This window comes from Marmota monax, unplaced genomic scaffold (assembly GCF_021218885.2).
Source record: "Marmota monax isolate L192 unplaced genomic scaffold, Marmota_monax_Labrador192_F-V1.1 WCK01_AAM20220418_F8-fsc00089, whole genome shotgun sequence".
Taxonomy (NCBI): Eukaryota; Metazoa; Chordata; class Mammalia; order Rodentia; family Sciuridae; genus Marmota; species Marmota monax.
The window spans coordinates 902,062-921,315 of NW_026694744.1; the positions used below are offsets into that span (position 1 = coordinate 902,062).

General features: G+C 36.0%; 1 long non-coding RNA gene across 1 annotated transcript in view; it reads left to right on the forward strand.

Annotated features, from left to right (window-relative positions):
* The window catches only part of LOC124079063 (uncharacterized), a 35,635-nt gene extending 17,399 nt beyond the window's left edge, over positions 1–18,236 (forward strand). The window contains exons 2-3 of the long non-coding RNA XR_006847139.2: positions 15,757–16,055; positions 16,828–18,236. This is a non-coding gene — a long non-coding RNA (uncharacterized LOC124079063). The remainder of the gene's footprint in view (positions 1–15,756; positions 16,056–16,827) is intronic.
* Positions 18,237–19,254: the final 1,018 nt, after the last annotated feature.

Here is a 19,254-nt window from a genome sequence, read left to right on the forward strand (position 1 = left end):
GTTGGGTGCAGTTGGGTTTGGGGTGGGGGATTGTTTGTGTTTTGTTTTGTTTGCTTCATAGGGAGAAGGCAAAGAATGAAATCTTCATTTCTGGACCCGGCTCACAACTTTATACCTGGCCTAATTCTTATTACTCCAAAACTTTAACTTAAAATAACAATCACTTCTTAGCTTTTGATTCTGTAGGTCAGCGGTTTGGTTTGGGATCAGCTAGATGGTTCTCTGGTGGTTTCACCTGGAATTATGCATACAGCCACCATCAGCTAAAGGAATCGGATTGCTCTAGGGTGGTCTCACACGTTTGGTGGTTGGTGCTGGCTGTTAGTTGGTGCCAGCTAGTGGTTGAGATAATGTGGGTAATTGGACCACACATCTTAGGCTGGCTCAAGTTTATTAATACAAAAGGCATTCTCAGGGTTACAAAGAGAGGACAAACTCTTTGTAAACAATCTACCACATCCTCGTTGTCCCATGCAAGGACTCTTGCATCTGGCTGGCAATGGACTCCATATTTCATGGGATTTTTGTGTGTGTTTGTATGTATGGTTAAAATGAAATGGTTTGGAGGAAACAAAGGAAAAGATATAAAAGTTGCCAGAATATTGTTTCAAATACATTTCCATATCTCTACAAGAAAAAAAATCACACACATATGAACATTTGAGATACATATATAAGTGCACATATACATATATATATATATACATATATATACACATATATGTATGAACACATACAAATTGTGTATAGACAAATACATATTATGTTCCTTTGGTAACTGTTCATGCCAGAACAGAGTCTGGGCACGATTTTCCAAACAATGTTGATTATGTCTAGTCAAATAAATGAATAGTTCCATTCTTGACTTATTCATTTGATAGCAATAAAGTTTTCACACCAATTTATAAACTGATCCATGTAATTTCCTATAGTACATGCACACACATTACATTTTCAATATTTCTAAACAAGTATTTAAAAGCAATACAATTTTCTTTTTACTTCCTGATTTTTACAGCAACATCTGTTGATCTGCTCTTTAGATTCTTTGTATAAGGAGCATAAACTAGAGATTACAAAAATAATGCATTGTGTAATACTGTTTATAATACATATTTTTAAAATAATATTTAGCCCAGAGGGGCATAATAAAATGGTGGTTGAACACATATTTCATATGTTTAGTTAATTTTATAATGTAAAGCAAACCAAAGGATTACAAACACCCTGCATCAGTCAGAATTTGGTCAGGAAACCAGAAACTACTCTAGGTGTTTCAAGATGTGGTTTTGATTAAAAAAATTCAATGCTTACAAAACTATTAGAATGGCTTATGGAACAAAGTTCAGGAAAATCTGTCCCTATCTTTATTTTTATTAGTGCATTATAGTTATACATAATATTGGAATTCATTTTGACATAATCATGCAAGTATGGAACATAATTTGTTCAAATTCTGTCCCCAGTACTTCCCTCCTTCCCCTGTTATCTTTCCTCTACTCTACTGGTCTATCTTTTATTTATTTATAGTTTTAAGTTTGTTTCTCATAGATATATATAAAAGTAAAATTCACTGTGGGATATTCATATATGTACATAGGTTAGTTTGTTCAATTACATTCCACTGTTTCTCCTTTATCTTGTCCCTCCTCCCTCCCCCTTAATCCCCTTTCTCTACTCTACTGATATGTCTTCTAATTTCATGGAATCCCCCCCCCCATTTTGATCTAACTTGTCCCTTGACTTTCTAACTCTGGCCTATTTCACTTAGCATGATGTTCTCCAACACCGTCAATTTACCAATAAATGACATAATTGCATTCTTCTTTATGGCTGAACAACACTCCATTGTGCATATATACCACATTCTCCTTATCCATTCATCTGTTGATGGGCATTTGGGCTGATTTCATAATTTGGCTATTGTGAATTATGCTGCTATAAACATTGATGTGACAGCATCTCTATAGTATGCTGATTTTTGTTATTTTGGATAAATGCCATGGAATGGGAGAGCTGGTTCACATGGTCATTCCATTCCCAGTTTTTAAAGGAATCTCCATACAATTTTACAGAGTGGTGGTACTAATTTGCAGTCCCATCAAATATGTATGAATGTTCCTTTTTCCCCACCTTCCCACCAACATTTATTATTATTTGTATTCTTGATAATTGCCATTCTAACTAGAGTGAGATGAAATCTCAATGTAATTTTGATGTGCATTTCCCTGATTGCTACAGGCATAGGTAGTTAAAACATAGGTTCAACACTCCAACATACTGGCACAGGCACCAATTTCCTTAACAACACTCCTAAAAATGCAAGATACAAAACCAAGAGTCAATAAATGGGACAGAATAAAATTAAAAAGCTTCTTCACAGCAAAGAAAACAATTAAGAGCATGAAGAAAGAGTCCACAGAATGTGAGATCTTTGCCACCTGCTTCTCAAACAAGGAATTAATATCCAGAATATACAAAGAACTCAAAAATATTAACACCAAAAAAAATAACCCAATCAATAAGTGGGCAAAAGAACTAAACAGACACTTCTCAAAAAAAGAAATATACCAGTGGCTCAGGAAGCTGAGACAGGAGGATCACAAGTTCAAAGCCAGCCTCAGCAAAAGGAAGGTGTTGAGCAACTCAGTGAGGCCCTGTCTCTAAATAAAATACAAAATAGGGCTGGGGATGTGGCTCATCCTCAGTGGTTTAGTGCCCCTGAGTTCAATCCCTGGTAAAGAAGAAAAAGAAGGAGGAGGGGGGAGGAGGGGGGAGGAGCGGGGGAGGAGAAGGAGGAGAAAAGGAGAAGGAAGAGGAAGAAGGAGAAGAGGAAGAAATATAAATGGTCAACAAATATATGAAAAAATGTTTAACATCTCCAACTGTTCCTAGCTTTTAAGAAATTAGTAGGAAGCTTCCATTAATGATCTCAGCTGCTAGCACACTGAAGTAGATAATTTACAAGAGAATACATGGAAGGTGCTGAAAAACCTCACATCTATTTTCTGGGAAAATCCACACACTTTTCTGCTGCTATTATAATGGCTTCTACTTCTCTTCTGCCTTCCACATCTTGCATGAAAGCCTCTCATTTGTGGACTCCATCCTGAAAGCCTACTGGCAAGGGCTTCTGAGAAAAGTAGCTAGATTTCTAGTCCCTCAGGAGCAGGGATATCATATAAAGAATTAGGGATAAATACCAATTGCCAAAATAAAATCATCCAACACAGAACCCCCAACTCCTCTTACTTTCTAGTACACACTATCTTTTTTCCATATTTTTATTGGTACATTATAATTATATGTAATAGTAGGAATCATTATTGCATGTTCATACATGTACACAATATAACAATATCATTTGACCAATCTGATTTCCCCCCTTTCTCTCCCCTCCTCCCTCCCTCTGGTCCCTTTCCTCTACTCTACTGGTCTTCCTTCAATTTTCCTTAAATCCCTCCAACCTTTCTTTTCCTTTTTCCTGTCTGGCTTCCATATAGGAGAGAAAACATACAAACCTTGACTTTTAAAAAAAATGTTTTATTGTTGGTTGTTCAAAACATTACATAGTTCTCGATATATCATATTTCACACTTTGATTCAAGTGGGTTATGAACTCCCATTTTTACCCCGTATACAGATTGCAGAATCACATCAGTTACAAGGGGGAGAAATGAATGACTTTTAAAATTTGGCTTATTTTTTTAAATGCTCTAAAGTTCCATCCACTTTCTTGCAAATAACATAATTTCATTCTTCTTTATGGCCAAATAAAACTCAACTATATATCTATACCACATTTTCTTTATCCATTCATCCATTGACAGACACCTATGCTGGTTCCAGAATTTGGCTATTGTGAATTGTAGCATCTGCTATTCTTAAGACTATAACCAATATTGTATAGACTTTAACAAAATGCAATTGATCTATACATAAATAGTTTGTGCTTTTTTTCTAACCTAAATTCATTGTTGTGTCCATATAACTATTAAACCTATAAGTTAATTTTTATGGCAATAATGTTTTTTATTTAATATATTTAAGCACCCTTGAGTTTTCATGCAAACATGTTTCTAAAATTTTTCCTGATATAAAAAGCAGCTATTTTATATAAATAGCTAGTTTTTCTCTTTTAAAGTTAATTCTTAAGTGTTATTCTGCAAATGAATTAGTGAGTCAAAATGCATAATCCATTCCTTAAAAGTTATTGACATGTTAAAGCTAATGTAGAATAGTAAACTGTACTAATAAACATTATGCCGTGTAAACTTACACCATATGGCATTAATCAGTGTGTTACTAGCTTTTGTTTTCCTCTGGGTACATAAGGGATTAAAAAGTACAGCTTCACACTAAGACATCTGGCTTCAGAACAATTTAAGTCACAAAGCAATATACATTTTTTTGCTTTCTCACCCTTCTTTCCTAAGTCTTACAATCCCACTCAGAATTTTTGTCTAATCCCTCAAAAAAGTCCTTCTGCCAAACTTTTGATTACTCCTACCCTGCCGGTATAACCTCATGTTGAACTTCCTATCATAGAATGGGAAGGGTCTCTGGTCAGCATAGGCCACATCTCAGGAGTCTTAAAAGGCTCTGGGAGTGGGTCCACACTCCAAAACTGCTGTTTTCCTGAAAGAGGGCCAGCCCTCCCTGTACCAGGACCTCTGAGAAGAATAATTAGATCACCACCACATCTGTACTTCTACATGGAGCTCTCTCTCCTTCAACTCTTGACTTCTTCAACTGCCCCCCACCCCCACCACTTTTGGTTGCCTGCTTTCAAATCCCCTCAGAAGGTCAAGACTTTGGTCATGATTTGAAGCCATGTTTGAAAGTCACTTCCTCTAAGAGGCCACTCTGATTTCCCAAATAGAAAACATTTAACTGCAAAACTGTTGAGGTATTTTATCTCTACTCCTTTCCATATAACTTTAATTTTTTTCTCATTTGTAAAGTGATTCATACTCATTGTAGAAACGTTGAGTAATATGGAAAAGATTAAAGAAAAAAATCACTCTTAATCCCACAACACACCAAGAAAATCATTGTTAACATTTTCTCATGTTATCTCCATAGATTTTTCAATTATTTTTAAAAAATAATTGAGAGCATACTGTGGATACAGTTCCTTTTTTTACTTAACATTTTAACATGAGCATATTTTCACGTTGTTAATTTTTTGATGTCTCATTTAAACAGGAATGTAAATTCCATTGTGCAGATGTACTATAATTAACTAATTCTCAGTTGTTTGATATTTGGATTTTTTTCCAATTTTATACTATTATACATAATACTATGAGAAACATCCTTAATAATAAATATTTGCCTACATTTCCTTAAGATAGTTTCTAGAAGTGGATTAAACAGTGGATTAAACAATGCTTTCATTTAACAATTACAAAACATAAGAATCCTCTCCCAAGAATAATACAATCAAACATATAAACACACTTTTGCATACACTTGAAGGACATTCATCTGAAATCCATGTGTGAATTTTCTAGGGGTCCAAGGATCCTTAACATATGCATTTTTAAATAACTAGGTCAATGCATATGAAAATTTTATAGATACTACTATTTCTAATTTTCCAGAAACATCTGTCTGTCTCACTTGTATGGTACAGATACTGCTGTCTATCTTTTAGAATTGTTATTTATGCCTTATTACCTCTGTTAGACTATAAGCTCTTTGAGGGAAGGGTCATGCTTGATTTTACTCTGAATTTTCAGGAAGACTAAGCAAAGTACCTAATCTACAATAGATGCTCAGTAAAAGGTTACTGAATCAATAACTGAATTTCAAAGTCAGCAAATCCAAGGGAAAAGAAGTTCCAAGTTTAATTGCTAGAAAGTTATTTGAGGGATGGTTCATACCCATGATGGAAGGCACCAAAAGATGGTCACTGGATCCTTCACCAAGCCTATTAAGCAGATGCCACATTGGGACAGTGATGCAAATAAACCTTCAATTGCTATATATCCCATTTTCTGCAGTGTGGAGTGTGGTTATTGCCTATATCTGTGATACTGAGGACTCTTGCATCAGCCACTGAACATCAATACTGAAAAATAACATACCACAATGACCTGTTAATTCTATGATTAAAATTATATGTGTCTTATTACCAACCCCCAGTTAACTTCTTGCATAATGCAAATTTTCCAAGCTATCTGGAAGGGAGCAGATACTGTGTGACAGGCATGCTTAGTGGCCTATCTAATAGCCACTCCTCTCCTCTATGAGAAGAGATCCCAGTTTGCCTTGGTTTGGAAATGTGCACAAGCTCAAAGGGTGACTATGATTAATGAGACACCAGTTGAGACAATTTCATTTCCCTTTTCCAGGTACAGATTTACTTCACATAAGGACTGTTCAGTTAATGACTTTTTGTCATAACAATTCTTGAAATGTACCATTTTTTGAACAATGACTCCCTTTTTTTCTCTAATATATTGACTTTTTCGTTCCCAAAATATACTAAACAAATATGCTATAAGAAATGATATGACATCATTTCTGTTTCAAGCTATGTCATGCTCACCAATTTTTCTTGACACACATTTATTTGTCAGAGCATATCATATGGAACAAATTTGAATTGAGCATCTTGTTTGAATGAGCCCAAAATGTTCTGCTTTGCATATAGATGCCAAGTGAGAGGGATGAAGAAAGATCACTTACATTTCCTTAGTCTTTATGCATGTGCAACAAAACATTCTCATTAGCTTTCATTTTGTCCTAAAGGTGATTTCGAAGCTATGACTTTATATTTAAGTGCAATTAGATACAAAATAACAATGAACCCCCTCCCCAAAGCTGAAAATCCAATAAAGGAAATAGTGTAGATGAGAGAATTCAAAAAATGACCCCTTACCCTCTCCTCCAAAAAATCACTATAAGAACTATTTCCCTTCATTATGTTACACTTTGTGTACAAACTATATTTATTTACTTTCAAATTATTCTTAACTTCTTATATAAATTTATTTTCACTGTTCACTTGATATATTTTTTATCTGTGAAAATTATTTGGATATCTTGGGTAGACACAGAATGCATTATAATTTTTCCTATAAAAATTAATGGAATCTTAGAAAATAACATCTTTACTCTTCTTAGCAAGGATTTCAAAAATAAATTTAATTAATTAAGTGAAGGATGGGCATACTTGCTTCTCAGCTGTCCTCCGTCAACCGTTTACAGATAGGAATAAAATGAGAATCAGATTTGGCCAAAGAAAGGTAGTTTCCTAGGGAATCCTGGGAAAGATTCTTCTCCTCAATACAAAAAGAACACTTTCTCCCTTCCCTGTCTTCCTATTCTAAGTTTTAAAGTATTTTAAAGATTGGTTTGTGTAGAGCAATGGCAGCCATCCTGTGAATTTGAGGGAGAAAATGTTAGGAGAATAACAAAATGCAAACCCAGTTCCCTCACCTGGTAGAGTCAAAGAAAAATCTTAGAATTTCTTCCCTCAGTCATCTTGTTACATACAGTTTTTATTTAAAACAGTGTTAGTCAGGTTTCCTGTTACATGAACCAAAATATTTATAAATGATTCCACATTCACCCTCTACTCTTAAAAGTAGAAAGGCATTAAATAATAGTAACAATGCCTTTCACCGTGTACTGAGATCTTCAGTGTCAGAGTGCTCTCATGTGTTGATAGAAGTCTTCCTTTTACCCTGATCCCCTCTGGCTTTAACTTCTGTTCCCACAGGTCTTTGGTATCTCCTTTATTATCTTTCCTTTCATTCTTGAAGCTCTGCTCTGTCCTAACTTGTAGGTAGATCTAAAAATGTCCACTCCCTGAAGACATTTGTGTGTGAAGCTTAATGCACTTAAGGTTTGAGTTTATATTGCAAAAGGCCAAACAGCTTAAAATTGAATATCAGACATTTTTATCTTTATAAAATATGCAGGCCACCTTCCATGTTGTTTAGCCATGCTGTTTATATTCTAAAGTTTCTTGTATACACAATTTGGGGATTGTCATCTCAGGGTTCTCCTGAAAATTCTATTCCCCTCATAATATTATGCAATAATATTTAGCTGTCTATATCTCTGCCAAGAACAGCAGCCACCACCACATCTAATTATTATATACTTTATTACAAAATGGGCCAAATACTCCATTGGCAGAGGTTTTGAAATATTCATCTTAGTCTCTTCTTCCCACTACAGTCCATGTGGTGAAAAGGGAACAGAGATTCAGTTCTTCATTGCTATCAATATGCCACCACTTTGGAAGGCAGAGGTGGATACAGTCAGCTTTGGGGGGGAATGAAGAGAAGGGAGGGGCAATAGGAATAGGAAAGACAGTAGAATGAATCTGACACAACTTTCCTATGTACATATACAACACAATGAATCTCCACATCATGTACAACCACAAGACTGGGATCCTAATTAGAGCAAGATAGACTTCATGTTTGTATAAATATGTCAAAATACATTTTACTGTCATATATCTAAAAAGAACAAATAAAATTTTTAAGAGAACACATTTTGATAGTGTATTGGAAAAGAGCACAGAATTGGAACTTGAAAGATGTAGATTTTTTTTCCAACTAAGCTTTATTATTTACAAGTATCTCAGGATTCTAATGTCCTCATATATAAAAATATGGAGGGGGGATACATTAAAGAACATCTGGGATCCCATTCATCTAGCCATTTATAGATCAGGAATCTGGGCCTGACTACCTAGATGAGGCAATATTTAAATTATCACATGGTGAGTTTTTATTTCTTTCTAAGGTTAATTATACACTTGATATTTTGGTCATAGGCACTATTTCCTTTCTTTGCTTCCAAAGTTACAGTGATCTTAGCACTGACAATGCAAGAAAAAAGAACAAATAAAAGGTATTGAAATTCAAACTGGATAAACATATACTTGAACATGTGGGGGAGAATGTACAGGGCTGTTAATTGGGGCTTTATAAACAGTGAAATAATTTAAATATCTATTACTAGATCAGTTTACCATTATCTATTACGAGATCAGTTTTCTTACTATGGATGGCTAGGCAACAATTAGTCAGATCTTCATGTATTGATTGAAAACATGTATATATAATCTTGGTATGCCTTTCATATTTTTTTGTGTGTAGATGCGTATATATTTATATAGGTATATAAACACATATATATTTGTATATATCTGAGTACACATATATCTGTGTAGTTATAGAGCTCAACAGCATGTAAATTATTTTGTTACTGATTGAAAAATATATGTTGCTTGACTACATAGATATTCTATATATAGCTATATTCTATATATACATCTCTCCATATATGCCTATATTCTCCATATAATATAATATAGACAGAATACACAAAAGACTGATAGCAGTGGTTGCCTTATAGGAAATAAAGGTCTGGGGAGAAACTTATCTTTACCACCTACTCTTTCGTATCTTTTAAAATTCTAATTATATGTATGCATTGTCTGTTAAAATATAAGATAAATGAATTTTTAAAGACTACAAATTATTTTTTTTAAAATACAGAATAAAATGAGGTATGGATGTTATTGGTGGATTTCAATTGAACACCCTCTCCCCATCCTAAACTAATAATAGTCCTCCGTGTCCTAACTAGACCTAGAGAAGATTATATGACCTAAAGTTGTTAATGATAAGATATACTGTTTTATAACCTTCTACCTGAGCCTCTCCTTCCCATACTCAGTCACTAGACTTTAGGTACTGTATTTTGAGCTCATTATGGAAGAGACTGGGTTCCCCTCTTGGGACTATCAGCCATCATTGGATGGCTACTTCTGGACATCTCTGAATTTGGCCTAAATGAGAGGCCATCCTGAATTCATGGTAGAAATTGAATGGATACTGGAGTCAGATGCTCCTGGCTTAGATCACCATATCCACCTCTTCCCCACCCCACCCCAATACTGGGATGTAACCCAGGGGCTGAGCTACATTCTCATCCCTATTTATCTTTACATTTTGTGATAGGGTCTAATTTGCCTCATACTTGCAATCCTCCTGTCTAAGCCTCTCAAGTAGTAAGGATTACAGCTGTGTACCACCATATCTGGCTCAGATCTACTTCTTAATAGTCATATGCTACTGAGGTTCCCTAAGCTTCGAGTTCTTCTTTATAAGAGGAGGTGATGCTACCTTCTTCAAAAGAGTGTCGTGAGATTTTAGTGAATTAGCAATACACATGTTTGGGTCTGAAAAAAATATTCATCTCTCTCTCTCCCTGCCTCTTTACTTGCTTCACTTTCATTCATTCACTCTTCCCCTTGTGAATTTCATAATGGCATTCAAATTGATGTTTCTTAAAGATTTTTTCTTTTTAAAATTTTATTTATTTCATATATGCATTATAATTATACACAATAATGGGATTAATTATGTCATATATATGCACATAACATAATTTTCTCAATCTCCTTTTTCAGTACATTCCCTGTCCCTTCCCTCTTCCCTCCCCCATCTACTTATTCTATTCTACTGATCTTCCTTCTATTATTATTATTATTGTTGTTGTTATTATTATTATTTTAATTAGTGCATTATAACTATATATGTGTGTATATGTAGATATACATATAGATAGATTCATTGTGGTTTATTTGTACATGGACATAACATAGATTTAATTCCCCAGTAATTCCCTATACTCTCCCCCTCCTCCCTCCCTATCACTTTCCTCTACTCTATTGGTCTCCCTTCTATTTTCATGAGATCCTTTTTAGTAGTATACATTCTTTCTCTCTCTCTCTCTCTCTCTCTCTCTCTCTCTCTCTCTCTCTCTCTCCCTTCTTCTCCCTCTCTAACTTCCAAATAGAGAGAAAGCATTCGACCCTTGACTTTCTGAGTCTGGATTATTTCATTTAGCATGATGTTCTCCAATTCCATCCATTTGTCAGCAAATGACATAATTTCATTATTCTTTATGATCAAAGAAAACTCCATGGTGTGTATATACCCAATTTTCTTAATCCACTCATCTGTTGATGGGCACCTAGGCTGGTTCTATAACTTGGCTATTGTAAATTGCACTGCTATAAATATTGGTGTGCATGTGTCACTATAGTATGCTGATTTTAGTTCTTTTGAATAAATGCCAAGGAGTGGGAGAGCTGGGTCATATGATGGTTCCATTCCTAGTTTTTTGAGGAATCTCCATAATGCTTTCCATAGTGATTGTACTAATTTGCAGTTTCACCAATAATGCATGAGTGTACATTTCCCCCTACATCCTCATCAGCAATTATTATTGTTTGTGTTCTTAATGATTGCCATTCTAGCTAGAGTGAGATGAAATCTCAACGTAGTTTTAATTTGCATTTCCCTGATTGCTAAGGATGTTGAATACTTTTTTATATATTTGGTCCATTTGTATTTCTTCCTTTGAGAAATGTCTGTTTAGTTCATTTGCCCATTCATTGATTGGAATATTTTTAATGTTAGGTTTTTTGAGTTCTTTGTATATTCTGGATATTAATCCCATCACAAGAGTAGCTGGCAAAGATTTTTTTTTCCATTCTGTAGGCTCTCTTCATGTTCTTAATTATTTCCTTTTCTGTGCAGAAGTTTTTTAATTTGATGGCATCCAAATTATTGATTCTTGGGTTTGATTTCTTGAGCTTTAGAAGTCTTATTAAAGAAGACAGTGACTTCACCAATGTGGAGTGTTGACCTTATGTTTTCTTCTAGAAGTTTTAATGTTTCCAGTCTAATTCCTAGGGTTTTGATTCACTTTGATTTTACTTTTACACAATTTATCCATATGTGTATGCAGTTCTATTGAATTTAGGACCAAAAACGCTGGTAGTCTGCTTCATTCTTAATGTTCCAAATTATTTACACACACATGAGTTTTTCATAACTTCTCTTTGTTGCCTTCAGTTGGAGCAACTACTGTGGACCTATTTTTCAAATAGAAAAGACAAGTGGCAGGAAACCAGTTCATGATGATTTTTTAGAGCCAGACTGGGAGCTCAAACTTCTGGTGCTATGTCATCTTCCCCACAGTAAAAACATCCTCTTTCCATTAAAAAAATACCTTTCACTTTGTCTACACCAAGAACTATTCTCAAATATTTTCACACCTAAGAAGGAAATGAGCAAGAGCATATAATAGGAAAATAATCTCTTAGGCATGTAAGAATATGAGAGCTATTGTGGTTTTTCAAAAAGCACACTTAGATGAATATGACAGAAGTTTTATTTGATTATGAATCAGGACCTTGAGGCAGTACATGAGTAAGAACTTCTAATTCTTGTGGGTAAGATTAATGCATCTCAGGAAGAAATGTATGGGTTGTTCATATAATCAATCAACAAATATTTGAGTGCCAATTATGTATAAGGTGCTGCATGTCTTTTAGCTCCTTTGGACTCTGATGAAGAAAAAGGGAGGACCATAAACTCAACCTGGGATCATAGAATGAGGATTGAGCCCCCAAATAAGAAAATGGCTTCATTCAGTACAAGTTCCTATGACTTTTTTTCTAGTATGACCCAATTTCTTCATCTTAAAAAATGAAAAGAAATACAGAGACATAGCTAGAGTCTTATACTTCTGAGGAGTTTTACTTGACAATGTCATTAAATTCAACAGATACTTTCCTGTTATCCTCTTACTTGACTTCATAAAAAGTATTTGATACTAATGACCATTCACTACTTTTTAAAAAATATTAACTTATTTTGGCTTCAAGAAAATAATGCTCTTCTGGTTTTCTTCCTACCTTTCTGAGATCTTTGTCTCCTGGGTAGGTTTGTCCTCCTCACCCAGCTATTAGATTTGGGATTCCTCAATCCTTTACCCTTAGCAATTGTCCCTTCCCAGTCTCCCTAAAAAACTCTCATCTACACCTGTATTACAGATATTTATATGAAGATAGCTCATAAATTTCTATCTCCATCCTACACTTCTCTAGAACTACTACCAACAGCCTACTTGACACCTCTTCATGGATGGTTCAAGGGCACCCCAAATTAAGCAATTCCAAACCAAACTCATGAGAGTCCAAAACAAACCTGGTCTTTATTCATTGTATGTTCTCTATTTTGGTAAATTGCACCATCATTCATCCAAGGGATGCAGAATTGAAGCCAGTTGTTGTTCTTGGTATCTTTAACATCTGCCTCCCACTGAAGCCTCATAACCAAGCATTATCAAGTCCCGTTGCATTTCCTCCTATCTCTCCCTTTTATCCTTCAACTTTTCCCAATCCAGCTAGTACAAGCTACCATTATTGTTCACATCAATCACTAGATCCTCCAGTCTGTTCTCCACATCCTACAGCAAAATCATCTCCTTCAAGTGTTAATGTGAGCATATTAACTCCCCTACTCATATCTCCAGTTGTATATAAAGTATGTTGACACCCAATTTGTGTCTTCATACATGTACTTTGGATAATGATGTCTATCACATCCCACCATCCTTGCTAATCCCCTGCCCCCTCCCTTTCCCTCCCACCCCTCTGCCCTATCTAGAATTCATCTATTCCTCCAATCTAGTTTCTGCCACACTGATCTATTTTCAGTCCTTTCTATTTGAGATGTTCTGTCCAATCGCAGAGCTTTTGCACATACTCTTTTTGCCTAAAATGCCCTTCTTTCTTGAGTAAGTAGAATAACAGTCTCCCACCAAAGATGTTCATGTCTTGATTCCCAAAACTCATAATATATATTACTATATATATATATATATATATATATATTACCTTATATGGAAAAAAGTGACTTCATAGATGTGATTATGGTAAGGATCTTGAGATGGAAAGACTGTCCTGGATTATCTAGTGCACTTATTGTAATCACAAATGTCTTATAAGGGAAAGAGAGTCAGAGACAGAGATATATTAATGGAATCAGAGGTCAAAGAGAAGAGGTATTTAAACATGCTATGTTGCTGGCTTTGAAAATGAAGAAAAGAACCATGAGCCAAGGTGACCTCTAGAAGAATAGATGGTCTCTAGAATCTGAAAAATGCAAGGAAGTGGATTCTCCCCTAGAGTTTCCAAAAGGAATGCAGCCCTGCCAAAATCTTGATCTTAGGACTTCTGACCTCCAGAATTATAAAATAATAAATCTGTTGTCTTAAGCAACTAAATTTGTGATAATTTGTTACAGCAGCAGTCAGAAACTAAAATACCTTTCTTCTCCATCTAATTGATTGCTACATTCCTTCAGGGAGGCCTTCTCCACATTTTGACCAGGTCAGATATACAAGCCCCCTTAACTAAGCATGTCCTTACAGCTCTTGTCACAGTTGTATGGTTGTTGACAGCCCAGCTAAAAGCTCTGTGAAGTTAGAAACTATATCTACTTTTGCCTATCAGTATATTCCCAACACCTAGCTATGTCTGTTATATAATAATATTTAGTATTAATTTAAAAGAAATAATATTACAAAGTTCTATAAATCTCTAAAAACTGATTTTTGGCATAAGATGAAGCAAAAGAGACATGCTACACATTAGGGATAGGTATTAAAATGCATCAGAACTAAACAGCTTCCAACAAACAACTGTGTCTGGAACCTTTCAAATACACCTTTATTTCTTCTAAAAATTGGGGTATTTTTATCATAACTCTGCTTGTGACATTCTTCAGACCAAAATCTAGTACCTTGTGTCATAAGTCCTTTTACAGTTTACAATTAAACATCATATTTTTTGTTACTTAAAGAATCTTTTGAGCTGGATTCTACTGAATGTCTTAGTAGTTTTATGCATGGAAACCAATGCTCAAAGGAATTAAGTGAATTTTTCAATGAATCACGATTCCCAAGAAACAAAGGTAGATCTCAAATTAAGCTATTTTGATTATACATGCAGCATGATCCCCAGTGCATTGTACCCCATATTAGGTTTTTGCCTCTGTGGATTTAGCAAGTTTCTTCATTTCAGTGTTGAACATGCTATTGATAAATGCTACCCATATCTTAAGCAACTTTTGAATAAACTGGTATTTGTCACAAAGACATTAAGATTATTATGGGCAAATTTGTTATGTCTCAACTGCTTGTATTTAATGCCTTTGGAGAACAGAGATTAGAAGAAGGTAAAAATATTGGAAATAATTCTAGGGTATGACTGTAGGAATGTACAGCTAATGTGGAGAGAGACAAAGTTGAAAGATGGAAAGTCAAGGTACAGAAAGGCAGAATATTGGAAGTTATTGACGTGGAATGGAATTCCCCAAGAATCATAACAGGAGCAGTGTTAGAGCAACAGTGAGGGAGAGCTAAAATCTTAGAGAAGGGGGGAAAATGACAACAGATGGCTATAACAAGAAGAGCAGTAGGTGAGATAGCATGATGATCTAAGATTCAAAGATGGGAAGAGAGACATGGTATTACTAACAGGACTATAATGTGGTCTTGGAAACTAGAAATGAACCAAAAGAAAAAAGCACCCATCTCACCTTCCAGTCTAGGGTTATGAGAAATATGGAAGAGAAAATAGCCAGCACCTCAGAAACTGGCAGGAAAAGCTGTGTCCTTAGATTTCACATAGAGTATGACAATAAAGAACACATTCAGAGAAGAAATTTAGGTCAGAGAGAATTTTGGTGGTGACTGAATAATAGTTCCCATGGGTATAGTAGAAAAGTTTGAACTGGGAAAATTTGGACAAAAAAAAAAGGTCAGAAAGAGGGATATGACAATCTTGGTTGTTAACCTGACTGGATTGAGAGGTACCTAGAAAACTGGTAAAAATACACTTTTGGATGTTTCTGTTTCCAGAGATGATTGACATGTGGATCAGTGAACTGAGGTGCCCTGAATGTGGGCAGCACAGTCCAATAATCTGTGGGCCAGGATGAAACAAAAAGGAGAAGCTCTACCAACTTCGCAAGCTTGATTCCTCTTGAGTGGGTGTTTTTGTTTGTTAGCTGTTGCTATTGCCTATGGACATTAGACTCCAGCTTCTGCAGCCTTTGAAGGTAGACTTGCACCAGTGACTTTCCTGGGCCATCAGCCTTGGATTGGGGCTGCCTTATTTATTCCTCTTGTTCTGAGACTCAACTTCTTGGACTGAGCAGGTACTGGTTTTCCTAGCTCTCCAGCTTACAGACAGCCATTGTAGGACCATCCAGCCTCTGATCATGCAAGCCAATCTAATAAATCCCCTCTTATAATTATCTATACATTTTGTTGGTTTTTTCCTCTAGAGAACATTGGCTAATACAGGGGGATTATGTCAGATAGTCACCAAAGATTCCCCAACAAGTCCTATGTACTCTCCCCTTAGATCAGTATTTCCTATTAACCAATAGAATACTTCTTTCCTGGGAATGCTCCCTTTGAAACTCAGTCATCATTTTGTGAGAGATTCAAGCCATAAAGAGAGGCCACATGGAGGAAAAATAAAAATTATGGTCAACTTCCCACTGGTACTTTTTACCAAAAGCCTGCATTAATTGCCAGCCATGAATAAGCCATCTTGGACATTCTAGTCTACTCAAGCATTCAGATAACTGCTGCCCCAGGCGACATAAGCAAAACAAAAATCCAATTGAACCATTCACTTATTGTATCATGAACAATGAAATGGTGTCTGAAGCCACTATATTTCTGAGTGGTTTGGCTATTGTGGATGACTGAAACAGGGATGCACAAAGTCAGGTGAAGACTGAGGTAGGTAGGTGAGGGATGACCAAAGAGTTTGGGGTTTCATTTACAACATACATCATCACAGATAATAAATTTTTCCCCTGGGCAACTAGAAGAATGGAATTGCTTTGGGGAATGTACCTCCTCCCTGTAGCCTCTGCACTGATTCATATTACAATAATGATTTATGTTTTGCTGCAGGACATATTCTCTGCCACTGAAACATGCACATACTCGAGACACAGAGTTTCAATCCTGGATCTGAAGAGGAGGTCTCCAGATGAATTGTAATTTCAGGTTGAACTTTAAAAGTTATTTCTACTTTAGAGGTGTCTTGATCTAAAACCCATCACCCAAACACTCAGGAATTAGGACTCTGCCTTCCCCTTCATGTATGATTCTCTTCCATGAAGGAGATGCTCTGAGTGGCTTTCAGGTTAATATGAAAGAAGCTTGAAGCTGCAAATGAATTAAGTAACCATGACAACAAAAAGGGAAGAAAACAAAACAATTATGCCTATGCAAATTCCTTCCTGAACCATCAAAATGAAAGAGAACATAGCTGTCAACAACAATGTCTTATGGCCAATGACAAATGCAGAATTAGTTAAAGCCACTGGCATCTGTTGGCACAGCTATAATCAGGAAAAAAGGTAGGCCTTCACAACTCACTCTCCATGTTCATATTCACAATGTGATGTGTGGGGTGTGTTTTAGTGTATCAGTGACTTTCAAATAAAATATATTATATTTTAACGAATTATCTTTGGTCCAAACCTCCTGGGACTTTTGCTCTAGTGGCACCACTAAAGCCCTTAACTCATCAAATTCCAATCTGCATGAGGTAGAGCAGTGCTTCTCCAACTGTAATAAGTGCATGATTCACCTGGGCATCTCATTAAAATGCAGAATCTGATTCAGTGGTTCTGTAGTGGGCACAAGACTCTTCATTTCTAATAAGCTCCTCCAAAACCCACATTGAGAAGGGACAGTGTTAAGGTTAAGAGTATGCATTCTGCATTCACACCACCTGATTTCAAGGCCTGACCCTGTATATTAGCTCTGTGACCTTTGAGAAGTTACCTGGCCTTCTTGCACTTCTTTATTCATAAAATTTGGATAATAAAAATGACAAAAAATAGTGTCTACCTACAAAAGTTATTGGGTGACCTAAAGGAGTTTATGCATTTAAAATGTTTAAGTAAGTAGTACTTGACATGTCATAAGCACTCGATAAATACTAACTACTGTAATCTTCTTATGTCTTACCTGCTAATGGAACATTGTTTATATACTGGGACTGTATATTCCGTGTTTAACCAATTAAGTCACAAGTTTTCATTTCTGTGAATTTTTCAATGAAATTGACATGTGTTTCTGGGTGTGGTGGTACATACCTGTAATCCCAGTGGCTAGGGAAGCTGAGGCAGGAAGATTGCAAGTTCAAAGCCATCCTCAGCAACTTAGTGAGCCCCTAAGCAACTCAATGAGACCCTGTCTCTAAATAAAATATAAAAAAGGGACTGGGGATGAGGCTCAGTGGTTGAGTGCCTCTGTGTTCAATCCCTGGTACCAATAAAGAAAAAGGAAAAAGAAAGAAAGAAATTGACATGTGCATTAAAATAGATTTAAAATCATAATCTAGAGCTTATATATCACATATTTTACTGCATATATATGAAAGACATATTTTTGAGTGTTCTAATCATTCACCTATTACATTTCTCAAAAGAATAGAACTCTTGAATCACAGCCTCTGGGACAGGAGTCCCTGTGTTTCTCCTTCACTAGTAAAGCAATAAATCTTTTTCCTTTTCCTCAAAACTGGTTCCTTGCTTTTGGCATCTGGGACAAGAATCAAGCTTTCAGTAACAAAATTGGCAACCCACATGGGACCTGAGAGCAGCCCCCACTCCAGCTTTCTTGGGCAGGCCTGGCTCTCCAAGGAACCCCACTTCCATGCTAAGGATTGAAGGTAGCTGATAAACTTGTTGAGAGCCAAATGCAGGAGAGTTAGGAGTTGAGTTGCTCCATCATGGTCCACTTTGAGATAAAGAATACTAAACTCAGTAAAGTTGGGACACCCTTGGCCATCTGCATGATCCATGCCCTATGTATGCCTTGTCCAGTCACCTGCCATCTGCCATTGTGGACCTCTGCACTGCTCTGATACTGAATACCCTTAACTGTCAATGCTCCACCTGATAGAGAACAGGACTTTAGGTTACTTCCCCAATTTTGCCCTCTTTCATCAGGAAGCAACTTGGAGATGTTGTTACCTATTTTCCATAGAAATGGAATGTAGAAACTGATAGTGGGGAAATGTAACAGAGGTCCACTTTATGCTTTGAATATAGCCCTTGATGCTCTGCCAATGCAACTTATTTTTTAAGTGGACATGTTTCTTTCTATTCTTCTCTCCCTGGTCCTCCTTAATCTCTCCCCCTGCCTAATCTCAGGGGAAATAGGATTACCTTTCTTTCTGATCCTAGACAGAGTTATCTGTCCTTGAGTACACACTCAAGGAATGAAGTAATCCAGACTTTGGGGATGGTACCAGATCTCAGAAATGACTATCTCCAAAATTTATAAGTGAATTTACAACTTCAACAGAGAACACGTGGAATG